Source organism: Phoca vitulina, unplaced genomic scaffold (assembly GCF_004348235.1).
Source record: "Phoca vitulina isolate PV1807 unplaced genomic scaffold, GSC_HSeal_1.0 scaffold86, whole genome shotgun sequence".
NCBI lineage: Eukaryota > Metazoa > Chordata > Mammalia > Carnivora > Phocidae > Phoca > Phoca vitulina.
The window spans coordinates 46,386-66,634 of NW_022589789.1; positions in this window are offsets into that span (position 1 = coordinate 46,386).

Genomic DNA, 20,249 nt, shown 5'->3' on the forward strand with positions numbered 1-20,249 from the left:
TGGAATATTAGCCATAAAAATGAATGAAATCTTGCCATTTGCAATGGCATGGATGGAACTAGAGAGTATTATGCTAAGTGAAATAAGCCAGAAAAAAAACAAATACCAATACTCATAGTGGAATTTAAGAAAGAAAAATGAATATGGCAGGGGAAATAGGAAAACCAAGAAACAGACTCTTAACTATAGATAATAAACTGATGGTTACTAGGGGAAGGTGGGTGAGGGGAATTGGTTAAATAGATGATGGGGTTAAGGAGTGCGCTTTGGATGATTAGGAGGTGTTGTATATAAGTGTTTAATCACTATATGATACAGCTGAAACTAATATTACATTGTATGCTAACTGAAATTTAAATAAAAACTAAAAAAACCTCTTACTTCCATTATTTTGTTAATATTATCAAACTACATTGATAAGAACTTCTAAAACAAACTCATTTGCTTAGTGTATAAACCCAGTGCTTCTTTATCTTAATAAAATTTAATTACTTCTTAAAGAAAAATAACAGTGAAATTTGACAAATCTGAGTAATTTTAATATTAATGCTTATTTATATATATAGTTCAGCTTTTGAAGCAGTTTTGAATATATTATTTGAAAGAACTGAATAAAACCATATTAAAGTGTTAATGTAATACAAATATTATTGGTTAGAATTACAACTTCATGTATCTTTTTCTCCCTATGACATATATATCTAACCATTGAAACACCATCATTTAACCATTAAGGTATGAGTTATGGTAAAGAAGATCCTTGACTTAAAAAGAAATACTCATGGCATCTTTTAATACAGTCTTTAAAGAAGAAACTTTTCTAATAACATAATGATAATAATAATAATAGCAACTATTATATCTACCATCACTTAGACTATTACCTCTAATATAATTACTTCTGATTCATACATTTGAGTATTTTGGCCAGTAAGTTCCAGGAGATTGAACATACTGCAGGCTATAAGAAAGAGTTGATTACTATAAGAAGTATATGTGTGAGTGTGTGTGTGTGTCCATAATACTGAATTCTGTACCTATGCTAAACACATATGGACACATCACTTTGTATAATTAACTCTCTCATTAAATGTATATGAACTTGGAAGTGATAGTTACTTTAAACCTAGCCTCTTGAAAACTCTACATTATTAGTTCTTCGGAACTTAGATGGAAAGTCCCTGTATAAATGTGAACATTATGTGCAAACCATGAAACATTAAGTCCTTGTTGATAATTAGCATATTTATCTGAATTTAATTACCCAATTATCATAGTAAGGGAAAGCATAATACATGTCTCTAGGCTTATGTGTTTATTTGAGCAACTTAAGCAACAGACTCAAGTTAATGGATTTTGGAAGATGTTCATTCTTAGAGGTGAATAGTAAGATTCCTGTCAGATGCAAGGCCAACACCTGCATTAGATTGACACCTCTGGGCACCAGAAGACAATCCAGCACTGCTGTTTAGAATACTTAGAAATTTTTGTGAGAAATGTCACTGTTGTTAGGATTCACTTTTTTCCATTTTTAACTCCAAAAGAGATGATTTTATAGCCAAGAGAAACAAAAGGACTTTGGTAGGGGAAAGATAGGAACCCTATCTTTTTCATCTCCTGTCTATGTCTAGTGGGATGCCCCATCTGCTAGTGGCTAAAAAGGATAGTTGATAAAGAATATAGTTGATGATATTATAATAGTGTTGTATGGTGACAGATGGTAGCTACAGATGTGGTGAGCATATCATGATGTATAAACTTGTCAAATCACTATGGTTTACCCCTGAAACTAATGTAACATTGTAGGTCAACTATTCTAAATAAATAAATAGTGCCAAATCTCTAATGCATATTATTTTACTCCATAAAAGAATAAATCTAAATTGAAGTAATATACATGTTTCCCTATAAGACGTAATGGAATCATTTTCATTTTTAATAGGAAAAATAAATGTGTACTATAAATATTTCAGATTTTTAGAAAGATTTTATTTATTTATTTGAGAGAGAGATAGAGAGCCCACACATGAGTGGGGGGGGCAGAGGGAGAAGGAGAAGCAGACTCCCTACTGAGCAGGGAGCCTGATCGTGGGACTCGATCCCAGGACCCTGAGATCATATCCTGAGCCGAAGTCAGACGTTTAACTGACTGAGCCACCCAGGCACCCCTATTTCAGATTTTTAAATAAATTTCCTTTCTTGAAAGGGTGATTTCTAGTGGGATTGTGGAAGGTAAACAGTCTTTGGGGTTAGGTTGGCTTGATTTCCAATTTAGCTCTGCCACTAGTGTACTGTGTAACTTAATCAAGAAACAAGCTTCCCAAGACTTGGATTCCTCAAAGTATGGGAAATTACTTAGCACATGGCAGGTTTCAAGATTTTTATCTTTCTTTTTCTTGGTACTTTGCAGGACAATAAATATTGGATGACAGAGAGAGGGAAGAGTCTAGATCAGACTGTGACAACACGCACTGCTTAGGAGGAAAAAATAGAAATTAAAAAGTGCCCTGAGCAGTTGATTTGGTCACTAGAGAGAGGGAAAGGAAAATGTTTTAACAATATATACCAATTAAGTTTCTTTCTATCTCTCAAGTAATGTGTGAGTAGATAAACAGATTGTAATCTAATTTGAGGGTCATCTCAAATTATCTGAAAATATAGATTCTGTGGAATGTGAAAAATACCCTCTGTGGGGTTTATAAACTGTGTGTTGGAAGCTGGCACATCAGTGCAACAACTGGGCAATCTTCTTAGAGGCCCGAAGCCTTGGTGTGAAGTAGAGCTGCTTCATAGGAGGCCCCAAGCCTTGGTGTGAAGTAGAGCTGCTTCATAGGAGCTGTCTACTCCAATGTGAGTCCCAGCATGGTTCATTTATTTAAGGACAGTAGTATTTTTTACAGCCAATTTGCTAGTGTAAAGTGTGAATGTCTTGATCATGATGTGTCTCTACCCACTGAATCCACTGACCCATGGATCATGAAAACTTGTAGACATGGTTAGAATCTGTATGTGACAGTTGTAAAGAGAACAGGGTCTAGAGACAGAATGCCAAGGGAGGAACCTTGACTTTGCCACACTATTTAGTTTTCCTGTGCCTCAATTTCCTTATCTTTAAAATCAGGAAAAATAATTCCTATCTCACAGGGACATGTGAAACATCAGTGTATAAATCAACTAAATTTGGTCATCATTCTGTCATATGTAATCTGAGTCCTATAGCAATCAACACAGCAGAACTATATCTGCATAACTAACTTTATAATCTGTTTATATGCTGAGCAGATCTGATTCATTTCACCCATAATTTGCAACTTGTTACAGAGCTTCTTTAATACTAATACCTAAACATGTTGAATAAAGAAAAAAAGAAAAAAAATTTTTCTTTGGTTGTTTGTTTTCCACTGATTTTGTAATACTGTATTTTATACTTCTTAGTGGTATTAGCTATACTAAAGCTCTATACCACACACCCTGCTGTGAACGAAAAACCATTTTTTACAGTTACATTACAGTGGAAAACCCCTTTTTGCATTAAAATAATTTTATTGTTCTTTCAATATAAAATTATATTGATAGATCATTTTAAAATAACACATTTCTCCCAAAGAGATTAAATAGGAAATAAAGTGGTAATAATGTGTTTAAAAGTAAACCTTAGGAAACCTTACATCATTTTGTTACTATGACAAACTAAAATTTATCATATTAGGTAAAGGGCTAGTATCCAAAATCTACAAAGAACTTATCAAACTCAACATTCAAAGAAAAAATGATCCAATCAAGAAATGGGCAGAAGACATGAACAGACATTTTTCCAAAGAAGACATCCAAATGGCCAACACACACATGAAAGAGTGCTCAACATCGCTCAGCACCAGGGAAATCCAAATCAAAACCTCAATGAGATACCACCTCACACCAGTCAGAATGGTTAAAATTAACAAGTCAGGAAATGACAGATGTTCATGGGGATGCAGAGAAAGGGGAACCCTCCTACACTGTTGGTAGGAATGCAAGCTGGTGCAGCCACTCTGGAAAACAGTATGGAGATTCCTCAAAAAGTTGAAAATAGAGCTGCCCTATGACCCAGAAATTGCACTACTGGGTATTTACCCCAAAGATACAAATGTAGGGATCCGAAGGGGACATGCACCCCAATGTTTATAACAGCAATGTCCACAATAGCCAAACTATGGAAAGAGCCAGGATGTCCATCGACAGATGAATGGATAAAGAAGATGTGGTGTATATATACAATGGAATATTATGCAGCCATCAAAAGGAATGAAATCTTGCCATTTGCAATGATGTGGATGGAACTGGAGGGTATTATGCTGAGGAAATAAGTCAATCAGAGAAAGACATGTATCATATGATCTCACTGATATGAGGAATTCTTAATCTCAGGAAACAAACAGGGTCACTGGAGTGGTGGGGTGTGGGAGGGATGGGGTAGCTGGGTGATGGACATTGGGGAGGTTATGTGCTATGATGAGCACTGTGAATTGTGCAAGACTGTTGAATCACAGACCTGTACCTCTGAAACAAATAATACATTATATGTTAAAAAAAAAAAAAAATAATAAAAAAGGAAAAAAGGGAAGGGGGGGGAATCGGAGGGGGAGACAAACCATGAGAGACTATGGACGCTGAGAAACAAACTGAGGGTTCTAGAGGGGAGGGGGGTGGGGGGATGGGTTAGCCTAGTGATGGGTATTAAAGAGGGCATGTAGTGAATGGAGCACTGGGTATTATACACAAACAATAAATCATGGAACACTACATCAAAAACTAATGATGTAATATATGGTGATTAACATAACATAATAAAATTTAAAAAAGTAAAAAAAAAAACAACCCTGGACTGTGGAAAAAAAATTTATCATATTTTTAACATATCAATTATTACTAAATCCTATTTATCTCCTGTTTATTCATTTGTCATGTAGGTGAAACTCCTTTTTTCCCCCCTCCATGTTGAAGACTAAATTGTGATGACGAAATAGAAAAGTATACCCAGGGCCGCCTGGGTGGCTCAGTCGTTAAGCATCTGCCTTTGGCTCAGGTCATGATCCCAGGGTCCTGGGATCGAGCCCCGCATCAGGCTCCCTGCTCAGCAGGAAGCCTGCTTCTCCCTCTCCCACTCCCCCTGCTTGTGTTCCTTCTCTCCTGCCTCTCTGTCAAATAAATAAATAAAATCTTAAAAAAAAAAGAAAAGAAAGAAAAGTATACCCAATTAAAAGATCAATTTGTTACCACTGTCTCCAAGATGTAAGATATATTATTTGTTCATGTATAATCGAGTCTCAGGTTATTAATAAGATACAGGAAGTATGAAAAATAGTAAGAAATGAGAGAACATATATTCCTGTATAATTCTCAAATCCACTTCTTGTTTTTTTTTCACATCATTCAACCCACTAAAGATTTGCTTATGGTATGAAAAGAAGTATGTTTTGGGGATGGTGGGCTGGCTCGGTTGGAAGGACATGTGGCTCTTGATCTTGGGGTCATGAGTTAGAGCCCCACATTGGGTGTAGAGATTACTAAAAAAAAAAAAATAAAGTTAAAAAAAAGAAGTATCATGTTTTGGATATAAAACGAATAAAGCAAATTTTCTACCCTCAATAAATGTACAACAGAAAGACAAATTAGATTAACACTAATGTGATGTAATGTAATGAATACCATGACAATGCTATAACAGATTTGATAAAGTGCTGTGAGAGAATAGTGGAAGGACTAGTAACTATTGAGCCTGGATGCTGGAGAAGAAAAGAAAAGCAGAGAGAAGTAAATATCATTATTGACACTCAAGGATTAAGCAGGATGAATCCTGCGGAAAAGAAATGGTCATTCTATATATGCCATGTGCAAAGACAAAGAGGTAGAGCTCTTTTGGAATCAACAGAATTTGGATTGAAAGGAACATAGAATGTATGACAAAGATTAGTGAGAAAAAAATTGGAATAAAAATTTGGAGACACATTGTTGGAAACTTTACATATTGTGTAAAGAACTTGGACATTATCATGGAGGCTTTAAGGAACCATCGGATAATTTAAAAGGGAGGGTGTTGGTCAGAATTCTACTTAAAAAACAAAAGCAAAACAAATAAAATGAGAACACTTGGGAGACTGAATTGGGAAATGACAGAATGTAAACACAAATGGATCAAATATGGATATTTACATTTGATTAAATTGCTTAAATTGAGGCATGTTAAATATAGAGCCCATAAGTTTGCATGTTTTAAAGAGAGCCTAATGTTCCAGAATTACTATTATTCATTTAAGCTGGAATCACTATAGTCATGCATACAAATACAGCTATAGAGTCAAAACAGACACATTGAAAGTTATCAGTATTGTACAAGTAGACTCTTCTATTCTTCAGTTTCTTGTATATTCCTTACAATGATGAGTACTGTCACTGCATGGTATATTATATAATATAATATAATATAATATAATATAATATAATATAATATAATAATCGTTCTTAAATCCATGTAGATTTCAAGAAAATTTTTATATATATATTTATATTTTTATATTTTAGAAATATATTTACATTTTATGTTTATATATACTATATAGACATTATATAAATATGTATATAAAATATATTTATATAGATATAGTTGTAATTCTCTCTCTCTCTCTATATATATATATACTTAATTCATTTAAAACTAATTCACAAGCTGTGGTTTTGTAACAGCTAATTAATGTGTAGAAATATTTTTCAAATTTTATAGTTAAGTTTTAAAAAAATTTAAATGTACTTTGATACACTTCATGTACAAAAAACTATTTAAAATATAAATTAATTTTTGAAAGACCAAAAAGGACATTATTTTATTATGGGAAGATTTGAATTTAATTAAAATTCTTTTTTTATAAGATTTTATTTTTTTGTCAGAGAGAGAGAGAGCACAAGCAGGAGGAGTGGCAGACAGAGGGAGAAGCAGCCTCCCTGCTGGTCAAGGAGCCCAGTGCAGGACTCCATCCAGACCCTGGAATCATGACCTGAGCCAAAGACAGATGCTTAACCAACTGAGCCACCCAGGTGCCCCAAATTTAATTCAAATTCTTAAATTCATAAAATTTAAGTGACATCAGACTTGGTATTGAGTGTCTTTAAATCCTTACTTCAGGGGCACCTGGGTAGCTCAGTTCTTAAGCGTCTGCCTTCGGCTCAGGTCATGAACCCAGGGTCCTGTGATTGAGCCCCACATCAGGCTCCCTGTTCAGCAGGAAGCCTGCTTCTCCCTCTCCCACTCCCCCTGCTTGTGTTCCCTCTCTCGCTGTCTCTCTCTCTCTGTCAAATAAATAATTAAAAATATTTAAAAAAAAGTAAAAAAAATAAATCCTTACTTCAACCCAGGAAAATTGCTTGACAAAGAGGTTGTTTGGGATAGGTTATTCTTTCTTTTATGTAGTAAAATTACAATGTCTAGAATACTAGTGTTTCCAATGTTCAAATTATGTTTTTCAATCTTAGCATCAGTAGCTATTAAAAAGTGAAAGTTAGTGTAATGGTTTTGAAAGGGAAAATAAAATTTGCTGCTGAATATATGTAAAATGGAAGTATAAAACATTTAAATAGAGAAAACCAGGGATGTTTTACATAAGACACACATTTCACTGTGTTTAGAGGAAACTAAACATGAGAATTTGGCATAAGACAATTCATAAAAGCAAATAAACCAGTATTTTGTACATTCATAGGTTTTCCACTGAGTTATTTAGCAAATCAGTTTGTTTTTCAAAATAAGCTTGAGTTTAAAAAAATTTTTTTTAAATTAACATATGATGTATTATTTGTTTCAGGGGTACAGGTCTGTGATTCATCAGTCTTACATAATTCATAGCACTCACCATAGCACAAACCCTCTACAATGTCCATCACCAGCCACCCCATTCTTCCCACCCCCCTCCACTCCAGCAACCCTTAGTTTGTTTCCTGAGATTAAGAGTCTCTTATGGTATGTCTCCCTCTCTGGTTTCATCTTGTTTCATTTTCCCCTCCCTTCCCCTATGATCCTCTGTCTTGTTTCTCAAATTCCCCATATCAGTGAGATCATATGATACTGTCTTTCTCTGATTGGCCTATTTTGCTTAGGGTAATACCCTCTAGTTCCATCCACATGGTTGCAAATGGCAAGATTTCATTTTTTTGATGGCTGCATAATATTCCATTGTGTATATATATACCACATCCTCTTTATCCATTCATTTAGCCTCTTTCCATAGTTTGGCTATTGTGGGCATTGCTGCTATAAACATAGGGATGCATGTACCCCTTTGGATCACTACATTTGTATCTTTGGGGTAAATACCCAGTAGTGCAATTGCTGGGTTGTAGGGTAGCTCTATTTTCAACTTTTTGAGGAAACTCTCAATGGGGAAAAATTGAGGACTTTTCCCCTAAGGTCAGGAACAGGGCAGGGATGTCCACTATCACCACTGTTATTCAACATAGTACTAGAAGTCCTAGCCACAGCAATCAGACAACAAATAGAAATAAAATGCATCCAAATCAGAAAAGAAGTCAAACTCTCACTGTTTTCAGATAATATGATACTTTCTGTGGAAAACCCAAAAGACTCCACCCCAAAACTGCTAGAACTCATACAGAAATTCAGTAAAGTGGCAGGATATAAAATCAATGCATAGAAATCAGTGGCATTCCTATACACCAAGAACAAGACAGAAGAAAGAAAAATTAAGGAGTTGATCCCATTTACAACTGCACCCAAAACCATAAGATACCTAGGAATAAATCTAACCAAAGAGGCAAAGAATCTGTACTCAGAACTCTATAAAATACTCACGAAAGAAATTGAGGAAGACACAAAGAAATGGAAAAAACTTCCATGCTCATGGATAGGAAGAACAAATATTGTGAAGATGTCAGTGCTACCTAGAGCAATCAACACATTCAATGCAATCCCTATCAAAATACCATCCACTTTTTTCAAAGAAATGGAACAAATAATCCTAAAATTTGTGTGGAACCAGAAAAGACCCCGAATAGCCAGAGGAATGTTGAAAAAGAAAAGTAAAGCTGGTGGCATCACAATTCTGGACTTCAAGCTCTATTACAAAGCTGTCATCATTAAGACAGTATGGCACTGGCACAAACACAGACACATAGATCAATGGAACAGAATAGAGAGCCCAGAAATGGACCCTCAACTCTATGGCTAACTAATCTTTGACAAAGCAGGAAAGAATGTCCAATGGAAAAAAGACAGTCTCTTCAACAAATGGTGTTGGGAAAATTGGATAGCCACATGCAGAAGAATGAAACTGGACCATTTCCTTACCCACACACAAAAATAGATTCAACATTGATGAAAGACCTAAATGTGAGACAGGAATCCATCAAAATCGTAAAGGAGAACACAGGCAGCAACCTCTTTGACCTCAGTCACAGCAACTTCTTCCTAGGCACATCGCCAAAGGCAAGGGAAGCAAGGGCAAAAATGAACTATTGGGACTTCATCAAGATAAAAAACTTTTGCACAACCAAGGAAATAGTCAACAAAACCAAAAGACAACCGACAGAATGGGAGAAGATATTTGCAAATGACATATCAGATAAAAGGCGAGGATCCAAAATCTATAAAGAACTTATCAAACTCAACACCCGAAGAACAAATAATCCAATCAAGAAATGGGCAGAAGACATGAACAGACATTTCTGCAAAGAAAATATCCAAATGGCCAACAGACACATGAAAAAGTGCTCAACGTCACTTGGCATCAGGGAAATCCAAATCCAAACCTCAATGAGTTACCACTTCACACCAGTCAGAATGGCTAAAAGTAACAAGTCAAGAATCGATAGACATTGGCGAGCATGTGGAGAAAGGAGAACCCTCTTACACTGTTGGTGGGAATGCGAGCTGGTGCAGCCACTCTGGAAAATAAGCTCAAGTTTTATTTTTTTAGTGTACATATAGCAATACATACAAAATATTTTGAAGCAAACTGGCTTAATTCAAACAAATAGGTTGATTATAAAACCACCAGTTTTTCAATTGTGTTTTCAAGTAAATGATTTTGATTCCCTTAAAATGTTTCAACTAACACTGTTTTATTCACATATTTATTCATTCATCCACTCAGTCAAAAGCTATGTATGAAACATTTATTATCTGCCAGATATTGTGAAATCACCAGATACAATGTTGAGCAGGACAAGCTCTGACTTTGCCCTCACAGATATCAGTCACGAGGGGATCCTGGCATTTAAAATGGAGGAAACAACATGGACAAGTGTATTTTGACATAAGTATCTATAGAATGGAGAGAAGTTGGGTGTGATTAAGTACAGCTTGTGAAAGAGACCAGTAAGATATGAAATTGAAAAAGCTAAAGATTAGAGTAATTCAATTCATATTAATTGAGTGTTCTAGGCAGTATGCTAAAATAATCTGATGGCAGCTTGGACTAAGAAAGTGATGGTCGATAGAGGCATGGAAACAAAGACAAAATACAATTTTGACCATGGCCTACAATACAAAATAATTTTTACATTTCAATCCAATGTGTGCATGCATGGCCACAAATTCAAACACAATCTATAATGAAAATAAGCCTTTATGACTTAAAATTTTGTCTAATCTCTTTCAGCTTTAATTTACTATATTATTTCTCACTAAAAGAAAAAAGTGATGGTCAAACCTTGATATCAAAACTTGAGACCTGCAGCTTAGAAAACTCTAGTAGATAATTAAGAATGACAATAAAATCCTTAATTTATTGGCTAAGGGAGTAGGGGATGGTGAGGTAAATATATCAAGCTTGACTCAAACGCATTTTGCTTCTTAAAAAGATAGCAAGTAGTAAAACTTATTGAATAGAATAGGTTTTGGAATAAATTTATGAGTTTGGTTGGGAGCAAGTTGAGTTTGAGATTCTTTGGAGACGTTCAAGGATATGTGTCAAGTGAGCAGTTAGAGTCATAGGGTCCAGGGTTCAGTGCAATGGTCTAGTGTGCTGATTTTGATTTATAAATCCTCTTTATCTGCATGGTGATTTTTCTGTAGATGTGGATGCAATCATCCAGGATGAGATTACAGAATAATAAGAAGAGAAGGCTGAGGCCTAAGTTTTAAGGAGCTCCCAATCTTTAATGGCTGCTTGGAACTGAAGAGACATGGAGGGAGGGTGTTTACAAAGTAATAGGGAGAAAAATGAGGCAGTGAGGGGATGGTTCAAAAGAAAAGGAAAAGGCAAAAGAAAGTCTTTTGAGAAACCTGGCTGTGAAGCGGAAGAGGGCAATGAGGTAGGAAGCAGTTGTAAATAAATTGTACAGGGCCTTGTTTGTTTTGCTAGGGAAATTGGAATTTGTCCGATCATAATTGGGAGCTAACAAATTCTTACAGAAGAATGTGATATAACTGGTTTTGTGTTATAGATAATTAACTTTGGCAACAGAGTGTGAAGTGGATAGACCATGTTTGGAATGAGACCGGCAGCGAAAAGCAGCTATTTAGAAGTTTTTTGCTATGACCTAGTTAAGAGGGAGCAGGAATTGAATACCATTTAAATGAGATACGTTATAATAAAGTAAACTGAAAGTGTGAATTCTGTCATGCTTTGTCCCTACATACTAATATCAAGTCAATTTCATTTTCATTTTCATAAATTGTAATTAAAAAATATCCTTATAGAGGAGATTTTTTCCCCTATTGGCCTTTGAAATGAAACATACTGTTCTCAATAAAATAATTGTGGAAAGGGGTAGAGCAGTTTAAAAAAGAACTAGTGGGAAATAAAAATAACTTGCAGAACTCAAGGTAGAAAAACAATTGACAGGTTCTCAATCTATTCAGGATTAAAGTTCATTTCCCATTAATAAGTAATTTATTGAAGGAATAAAATTATGATACATTTCAGTATATTTAGAAATTAATCTTACCTACTCTGTAAGTTAGACAATAAAATGCTTTCTTTCAATTAACATAGAAAGCAAACGAGAGCTCTTAGGATACTCTGTATTATTCATTTAAAAAAAATAGTGGAAAACAGCTAAAAAACAGTCTAGGTAAAAGCATGCTTTGCTGTTCAATGAAAGTGTTAAAACTTTGAAATGATTAACCACAATAAGTAATAAAAAAATCCACTCCAGGTATGTGTTTTCTGTTTGTTTTTTCTTTAGCTTTCCCTAGACAATTTTCCATTACAGAAGGACATGTCAAAAAGACTTTTGAAAATAGACAGTGGTTGGATTAGTGAACAACATTCCAGAAATATAAATTTGACTTAGCTAAAGGGAATAAAAATAAGACTTTCAGATGAGCCCAAATAATACAGCAGGTAGAGAATTAGTGCAAAAATTATAATTTAAAATATGAAGGTTATTATATATTTAATAATTTTACCACTTTACATAAATATATGAACCCAGCCCCTGTCAACAAAGCATTTGAATTCCATTGCAGTAGGAGGCATGGAGTTTTTACTGACGCTCCTTAGAAAGCTAGAAGGAAAAGTAAACAGTGTTATATTATTCAAGAGGCAAAAATGGTTTAAGAGCAAGGGGAGATATGATGGAAAAATAATAGATTTTGTGCTTTTTTGTTCTTGATAAGATGACCAAAATATTGAAATGAATTTTGGTTTTAAAAAAATCTATTGCCTCCCTTGAGAGTCATTAAAAATGAAAGAAATAAGTCATATGGAAGCAGATGGAATATTTGGAAGATTTCTACTGCGATTGACAGCTGTAAAAAAAAAAATTGTTTAGCTGTGGCTAAACAAATTTTCACTGCTAATAGGACTAAATATTTAAATTTATATATTTGCTTATTTTTTTGAATATTTCATATACTTTTGTTGGTATATGTTGGAAGAGTGAAAGATGGAGAATAAAAGCAGTGGACTTGGTCATATTAATATTAAACATTTAATTGTATCCACAAATACTTCTATTTATGTTTATTACATTAAAAATTAATTAATTAATGCCATGCAGTATAAAAATAGTGCAGAAAGGATGAAAAAAGGATCAATCTGCCTTAGTCTCCTAAAGTATAGATTCTTAGAATTATTTTAAAATATTTCTATCAGTATTTTGTGATTACCTTCAAATTGCAAAAAATATCACTTCATATATTCCTTTTCCAGTAGATAAATAACCTCAATTTCTCCTTCCTCTACTTTAATATTTTGATTATTTTATCACTAATTTTAGTTCCTTTAATGGATAGCTTTGTAACTACAGAGATAACCATGGATAACTTTGTACCTTTTAAGTTTAACTCATAAACATTCTCCAGTGTCTTCTGATTTGCTGCTTTTTAAAATGAGAACATTGACTTTCTGAGTGTAACTTCTACCTCCACTCAAGTTCTCCTTCTTCTAAAATTCTGTCACATTACGCTTCTGTTCAATAACTAAAATCAAGTTCTTCATCCTGACTCTAAAAGTTGACAGCCAGTAAACAGTATTTACATAATTATGATGAGGCAAATATAATTTTTAAGATTTTATCCATTCATTTGAGAGAGAGAGAGAGAGCAGGAGCAGTGGGGGAGGGGCAGAGGGAGAGGAAGAAGCAAACTCCTTGCTGAGCAGGGAGCCCCATGCAGGGCTCTATCCCAGGACTCCAAGATCAGGACCTGAGCCGAAGGCAGACACTTACCTGACTGAGCCACCCACGCAACCCCAGGTGAATATATTTTACTTGAGCCATCAGTGTGCTATTGTTATCTTTCCTTCTCTTCAGTTCTGCTGTTATGACCTTATGCCATATCCAAAAACTGATATCTTTAAAATCAAAGAAAATTATATTTCCCTTTCATTCTTGTCTATTAATTGTTAATAATAAACCACATTCTATTTTGCTTTATACTTAGATCATATCTTTCTTGGACATGTTTTTGTTTTTCCTGCAATTTGAGATTACTTTCCATTTTTCTTATTTATTTTAACATCTTGCAAATTCTTATAAATTTTAATCTTTCTTTGTATTATTTGTATTATTCTTTTATATTGAAAGCTTCTAGTTCAAATTTGGAAAGATTAATTTTAGGCTTACTGCATGGCAGGGAGGTTATTTTATTTATTTATTTATTTTAATTGGACTCTTAGACAACTCCAGCAATTATTGTATCCAACATCTTTTTCTTTCTTGTTTTTCACCCTGGTTTTGTGAAAGTACAACTTCAAAATCTTCCTCATGAAGAATGCTTTTAGGATAAAATTAATGAATCTGTTATCATATAAAAATTTTTATTCATACTTAGACTTGATTCATATCTTGGCTAAAACCATAATTTCAGTTTCTTTAATATATACTTCCAATCCTTTAAAAATTCTATTCTTTGTATTGTAGGATATATTGGTTTTTTAAAATAATTTTTTATTATGTTAGTCACCATACAGTACATCATTAGTTTTTGATGTAGTGTTTCATGATTTATTGTTTGCATATAACACCCCATGCTCCATGCAATATGTACCCATCACCGGGTTCACTCATCCCCCCACTCCCCTCCCTCTAAAACCCTCAGTTTGATTCCTGAAGTCCATAGTCTCTCTTGGATTGTCTCCGCCTCTAATTTCCCCCACTTCATTTTTCCCTTCCTTCTCCTAATGTCCTCCATGCTATTCCTTATGTTCCACAAATAAGTGAAACCATATGATAATTGTCTTTCTCTGCTTGACTTATTTCACTTAGCATAATCTCCTCCAGTTCCATCCATGCTGATGCAAATGTTGGGTATTCATCCTTTCTGATGGCTCAGTAATATTCCATTGTATATATGGACCACATCTTCTTTATCCATTCGTCTGTTGAAGGGCATCTCATCTCCTTCCACAGTTTGGCTATTGTGGACATTGTTGCTATATTGTTTTTGTAAAAAAAAAAAAAAAATAGATGCAAAACTGATTTTTGTTTTGTTTTGTTTTTTTAAAGGTTTTATTTATTTATTTTTAGAGAGAGAGAGCAGGGGGAGATGCGGGGAGAGGGTGGAGAATCCCAAGCAGACTCCATCCTGAGCAGGGAGCCCCACTTGGGGCTCCATCTTACAGCCCTGAGATCATGATTTGAGTTGAAATCAAGAGTTGGATGCTCAACCAACTGAGTCACCCTAGGCACCCCAGTGATTTTTGTTTCTTTATAGAAGATGTTTTATTTTGTTTTTCTCTATGAAATGTAGAATCTTGTTTAGATATGTTCAATACTTTAATAATTGATAATTTTCCTAGGTGTAGATCTTTTTCAAATTCTTTTTAAATGGTACTCAGAGGGTTCTTTAAATATGCAACATATTTAAAGTAATCTGTCCTCTTTCAGTTTGAGGAAAATTGCTTCCATTTTTCTTTGATAATTTCCTTTTACTGTTTTTTTTCTATATTTTTTTCTTTTTCTTGAAAGCTAGCTAGTCAGATACTGTATTTCCTAGATTAATACCTTATGCCCTTTAGCTTAAGTTCTTGGAAAGGTCCAATTTTATTTTCTCAATGACTTATTGATTTTTATAATTTAATCAATTATACCTTAGGTTTTTTTTTTTTCTTTCTATGACTACTCTTTTTTTTCATACAGTTTTCTTTTGGTTGTTTCTTACGTTGATTTTTCTTCTATTACAAAATACTGACTGAAACTTGCTAAGTAGAGGTGGGGTTTTATTGATTTTTCTGAATGTCTTTTTGTTTACATGAATACTTGCTTCTTTTGAGGTTAGTTTTATCTAGGTCTTTTACACTGGAGGCTTTCTTCAAATATCTAGTTGTCTTTATTTTTTTCTTTTATAATTTATATTGAGAGATTAGGATGACATAGACAACAAGCTTGGAGATGATCAAAAAATGCTTTAGGGGTGCCTGGGTGGCTCAGTTAGTTAAGTGACAGCCTTTGTCTCAGGTCACGGTCCCGGGATCAAGTCCCACATGAAGCTCCCTGCTCAGCGGGGAGTCTGCTTCTCCCTCTGACCCTCCCCCATCTTGTGCTCTCTCTCTCTCTCATAAATAAATAAATAAATCTTTTTAAAAAATGCTTTAGCATGAGTGAGCAAGAAGTTGCCCTTTATCCTAAAGGTTCTCAAAAATCCCAGAATCATTACTGCTTTATTCTAGGATTATGATATCTATCTTAGGTGCCCTAGTTTTCCCAAACTATTTGGCAGTTTTATAGAGAACTCTCCAAAATTCTGCTGGGGGTAAACTCCTGGTCTGCACAAGGAGATAGAGTGAGGCATGAAATGATAAGGAATCTGTGATTCCATTTATATTTAAAAAAAATTAATTTATCCTTTAATTTTTCATGTTATTTTCACCCCCACTTTTTGTTCTTCTCTCTGAGTCTCATTTAACATGTAGACTTGTTTAGTTCCCACCTCTTGTGTTATAAATTTTACATCTTATCTCTAGTTTAATTACTTCCATCCTTTTAGCTACTTTTCATCTTTTCCAAGGATTCCTTCTTTCTTGTTCTTTTGTTATTATGGTTTTATAACCTTTAATTCATTTATTGTCACTTTAATAGTGTCTCAGTAGAGGTCAGAAAAATGTATATGTTGAGTTAGACATCTTGAACTAGAAGACCTCAACTCTATAGTTATTTGGGGCACTCTAAACATAATTTTAATCTTACAATGTCTTTGTTTTTCTGATTATATTCATATTTAAATTCATCTGAGAGCACAAATACAATCTTCTCTCAATAGACTATATTCATGCAAGTACTTCTTAATTTACTTATTCTTATATTTAGCATGCTTCAATTTTAGCTTTTATTTGTAGAACTTTGGGGGAGGGAAAGGTATTCCAAACCAGATGACACTGGAAAAGGTGATATTCTCAGTTAATTCCTAGGATCATAACCTAGTCCTCCTGTGACCTGGAGATAAGTCATTGTCCAGCTGCAGGGCCATCTAGAGCTCCTAAGTGAAACATGTTCCAGGAGTTTTGGGTTTCCAGACAGTAGTAGTTATGCACAGAGGTGATGGTCGAGAATTGGAATTTTAATTGCTTGTGGCAGTATGGTTAACGCAGGAAGAGATGCCATCAGTGATGTTTTTACAACATTCATATAAGCCTACTCCAGTAGATGTCATCCTTGAAAGACATATCACCCTTTTATGCTGGCCCTTATCTAACTTTAATTATCTGCCCTAGAAGGAGATGAAGGAGGCTTTGTGGAAAGAGTCAGATTGCTTTCATTGCTTTCTTCTCCCTGGCCACTTCTTAAAGTAACATATGTTAAACACATTTATTAAAGTTGTAAATAAGTAAGCAAGTACAAACACAGTACTTTGCCTTTATTCCTCCCCTCCTACCCTTTCTCATGAAGGGAGCTTTGCATGCACAGAAATGTGTGGCTGGACAAAAGCCCAGAAATCTGGAAAATGTATTATGTGGGATCCCCATGGAGAAGCACTTGGTTGCCAGCAGCTCTGGCTCTAGGTTTCCGCACACCATCAATCTGGTGCCTGGCAGTCACGGCTCCCCTCCTCACCTCACCTCATGCAAAGAGCAGACACAGAGCAACTATTTGTCTCATGTTGCAGCAGCCAAGCCATTTAAGGAAGGTTAAAAAAAAATGAGAGAGAAAGGAAGGATAACGGGGGAGGGAAAAATAACAACTTTCCAACAGTGCTTTACAACTCCATTTAACTGTCAGATTTCTTGTTACCAGCTTTAACATAGACATTTGGATGTAGACAGTAGGAGGAAAAAAAGGGAATTGACTCATCGTGGAAGGGCCAGTATCTTGATCAGCCTTCAGGAATCCTTTCACAGTAGAACTAAGTGAAATTCACTTCAGGTGTTTCCAGAAAGGAGGGTAAATCTGGGAAACAGTGCCTGAAGATACTTTGCAAGTGAAAACAGAAGCTAAATCTTTCACAAAACTCCTTTGATTTTGATTTACACCCTTTGTACAGAACAGGAAACCGAGGCATGCAGAGGTCAATTCAGCCCTGAAAATCACACACATATTACCAGGGCCAGTAACATATATGTTAGTCATCCTGTTGTTAGAGTGAAATGCATTTGTTTTCTTAAGCTTCTGAAGCTTTTTTTTTTTTTTTTAAAAAAAAAAAACAAAAAACAATAAGGAAAAGGTTGGGGTTAATGTAGTGCATGAAATCAGCCATAATACCTGGCTTGCTAAAATTTAACGGAGGCTGCTGGGGGCGATGGAAGGTTTTGGAGAAGTGCGAGGCCTTTGGAATGCCGAGGCCTGCGTGACCGCTCTGCCGTTGGAATGCCACAGGGAGTTACCTTCCCTGAAGCTCTCTTAGCCCAAACAGCCACCCTGTGATCTAAGAGATGTATGCATTGTCCCTTAGGCTATGTTTAGTAGAACACACAGATTAGCATATCTTATCTTTCCCATAAATCCTCTCAGTTTCAGTAAGACCCCATGTCACACATCACATGCTTGAGAAACAGTAATAAGGATATCCTGAAGGCCCAATAAGAGCGGGATCAAAGAAGACCAAAGGGTCTTCGTCTCTGAGCGTTGACCCCCTTGCCTTCTCCTCTCATTCATGGCAAAGTTTGGAGTAATCTTCCATCTGTCAGTACAGGGAGTGCTGGCCATTCCTGGCAGGAAAATATTTCCATAAAGGGAAAATTTCCTTAAACCTTATGATGTCTATTATTTGGAAAGTTCTTACTTCTGGTTTTTCCAGAAGAGTGCTCTGTATGCTTGTGCTTTTTAAACTACTGTTTCAACAGTAGCTAGAAAAAAGCCATAATATGATTCAGAGGTCTTGAGGACATCTAAACTCTTGCTCCCACTTACTTCAACTTTGACCTCAGCCATGAGCCCTAATATTTCTTACAATGGAAAGGAACCCAAACTTGCTTAATCAGTTTTTCTATATCTGGTCTAAGGCCTGAGATCTGAAACATAAATTGTACTTGACTAGTGAGTAGATTTATTTTTTTAGCCATGATGAGTGCAAATTATAATTAAAGAAATTTGGAATAAATACCAATCATTTCTAATAAGGAAAGATAAACATTTCTATACACTTTAATTTCCTTTATTCAAACTAAAGGTTTGTGTCAGAGAATAAAATATTTTCATTGACTATAAGGAATACATGAAAGATAGATTTGTCCCAGAACCAAATATCATTTCATGTAAATGTATGCTCAAATATATTTTTTGCTAAAGCTCTTGAGTTTGTGCTTTGTGTTTGTTCTATCTTCAGAACACTCATGACACCTACTCAGATATTCTTACTCTTTTGTGAATGCAAGCCTCACCTTCTTCTTTGGAGACTCTAATTTTATATTGATGGATTTGGGTGAAATTTCATTGTTAGCAGAAAACAATTCAGCCCATGGCTATTTAGCATTCCATGAGATTAAGAGAATTGCAATACTTGGCCCAAACACATAAATGGTTGATTCACTGAGCTCACATGTTTTAGTTTCCAAGAATATTACAGAAGGATTATTTATAATTATTATTATTTTTATTTTTAGAAGATTTATTACACTTTTAAGCTTGGCAGTGCATTATGCTCAGGAGCTTTCAAACTGGCAGTGGATCTGGAGCTAATGAAACTGTAAGAATAACACAAAGCAGGAAATTGTTCACTGGTTTTAAGGTTTCATTTATTCAAAAAAGAAGAGAGCAGTGATATTGTAAAAAAGGTTAACAGTATTTGTGTTCTAACAATTGTAAAAATTTTATCTTCCACATACAAATAAAATGGGAATGAAAATAACTTTATTTTTTAATTTTTTTTAAAAGATTTTATTTATTTATTTGACAGAGAGAGACACAGCAAGAGAGGGAACACAAGCAGGGGGAGTGGGAGAGGGAGAAGCAGGCTTCTTGCAGAGCAGGGAGCCTGATGCAGGGCTCGATCCCAGGACCTTGGGATCATGACCTGAGCAGAAGGCAGACACTTAATGACTGAGCCACCCACACCCCGAAAATTAGCTTAATTTTAAAAGGGAAAAAGTCATTTAGCCAGCAAAGCTGTTTTATTTCTTTGATAAAGATATTCTAACATTTTACAGTGCTTTACACTGAAATAATCAGTCTAAATATTTTGCCTTATAAAACAGTAAAACATTACTTCATTCTTTATTATCAAATGATCAAGATTAGCAGTTCAAAAGATGATTTTTTCCACTAACTTTTCAAAATCTGAGCCTCTGTTAATATTTTGTCTCATCACTTACTTTTCTTTATCATTTCCTAATTTAAGGTAGAATATTTTTGAAGCCTAATTCAATAGATTTGAACTCCCCCTA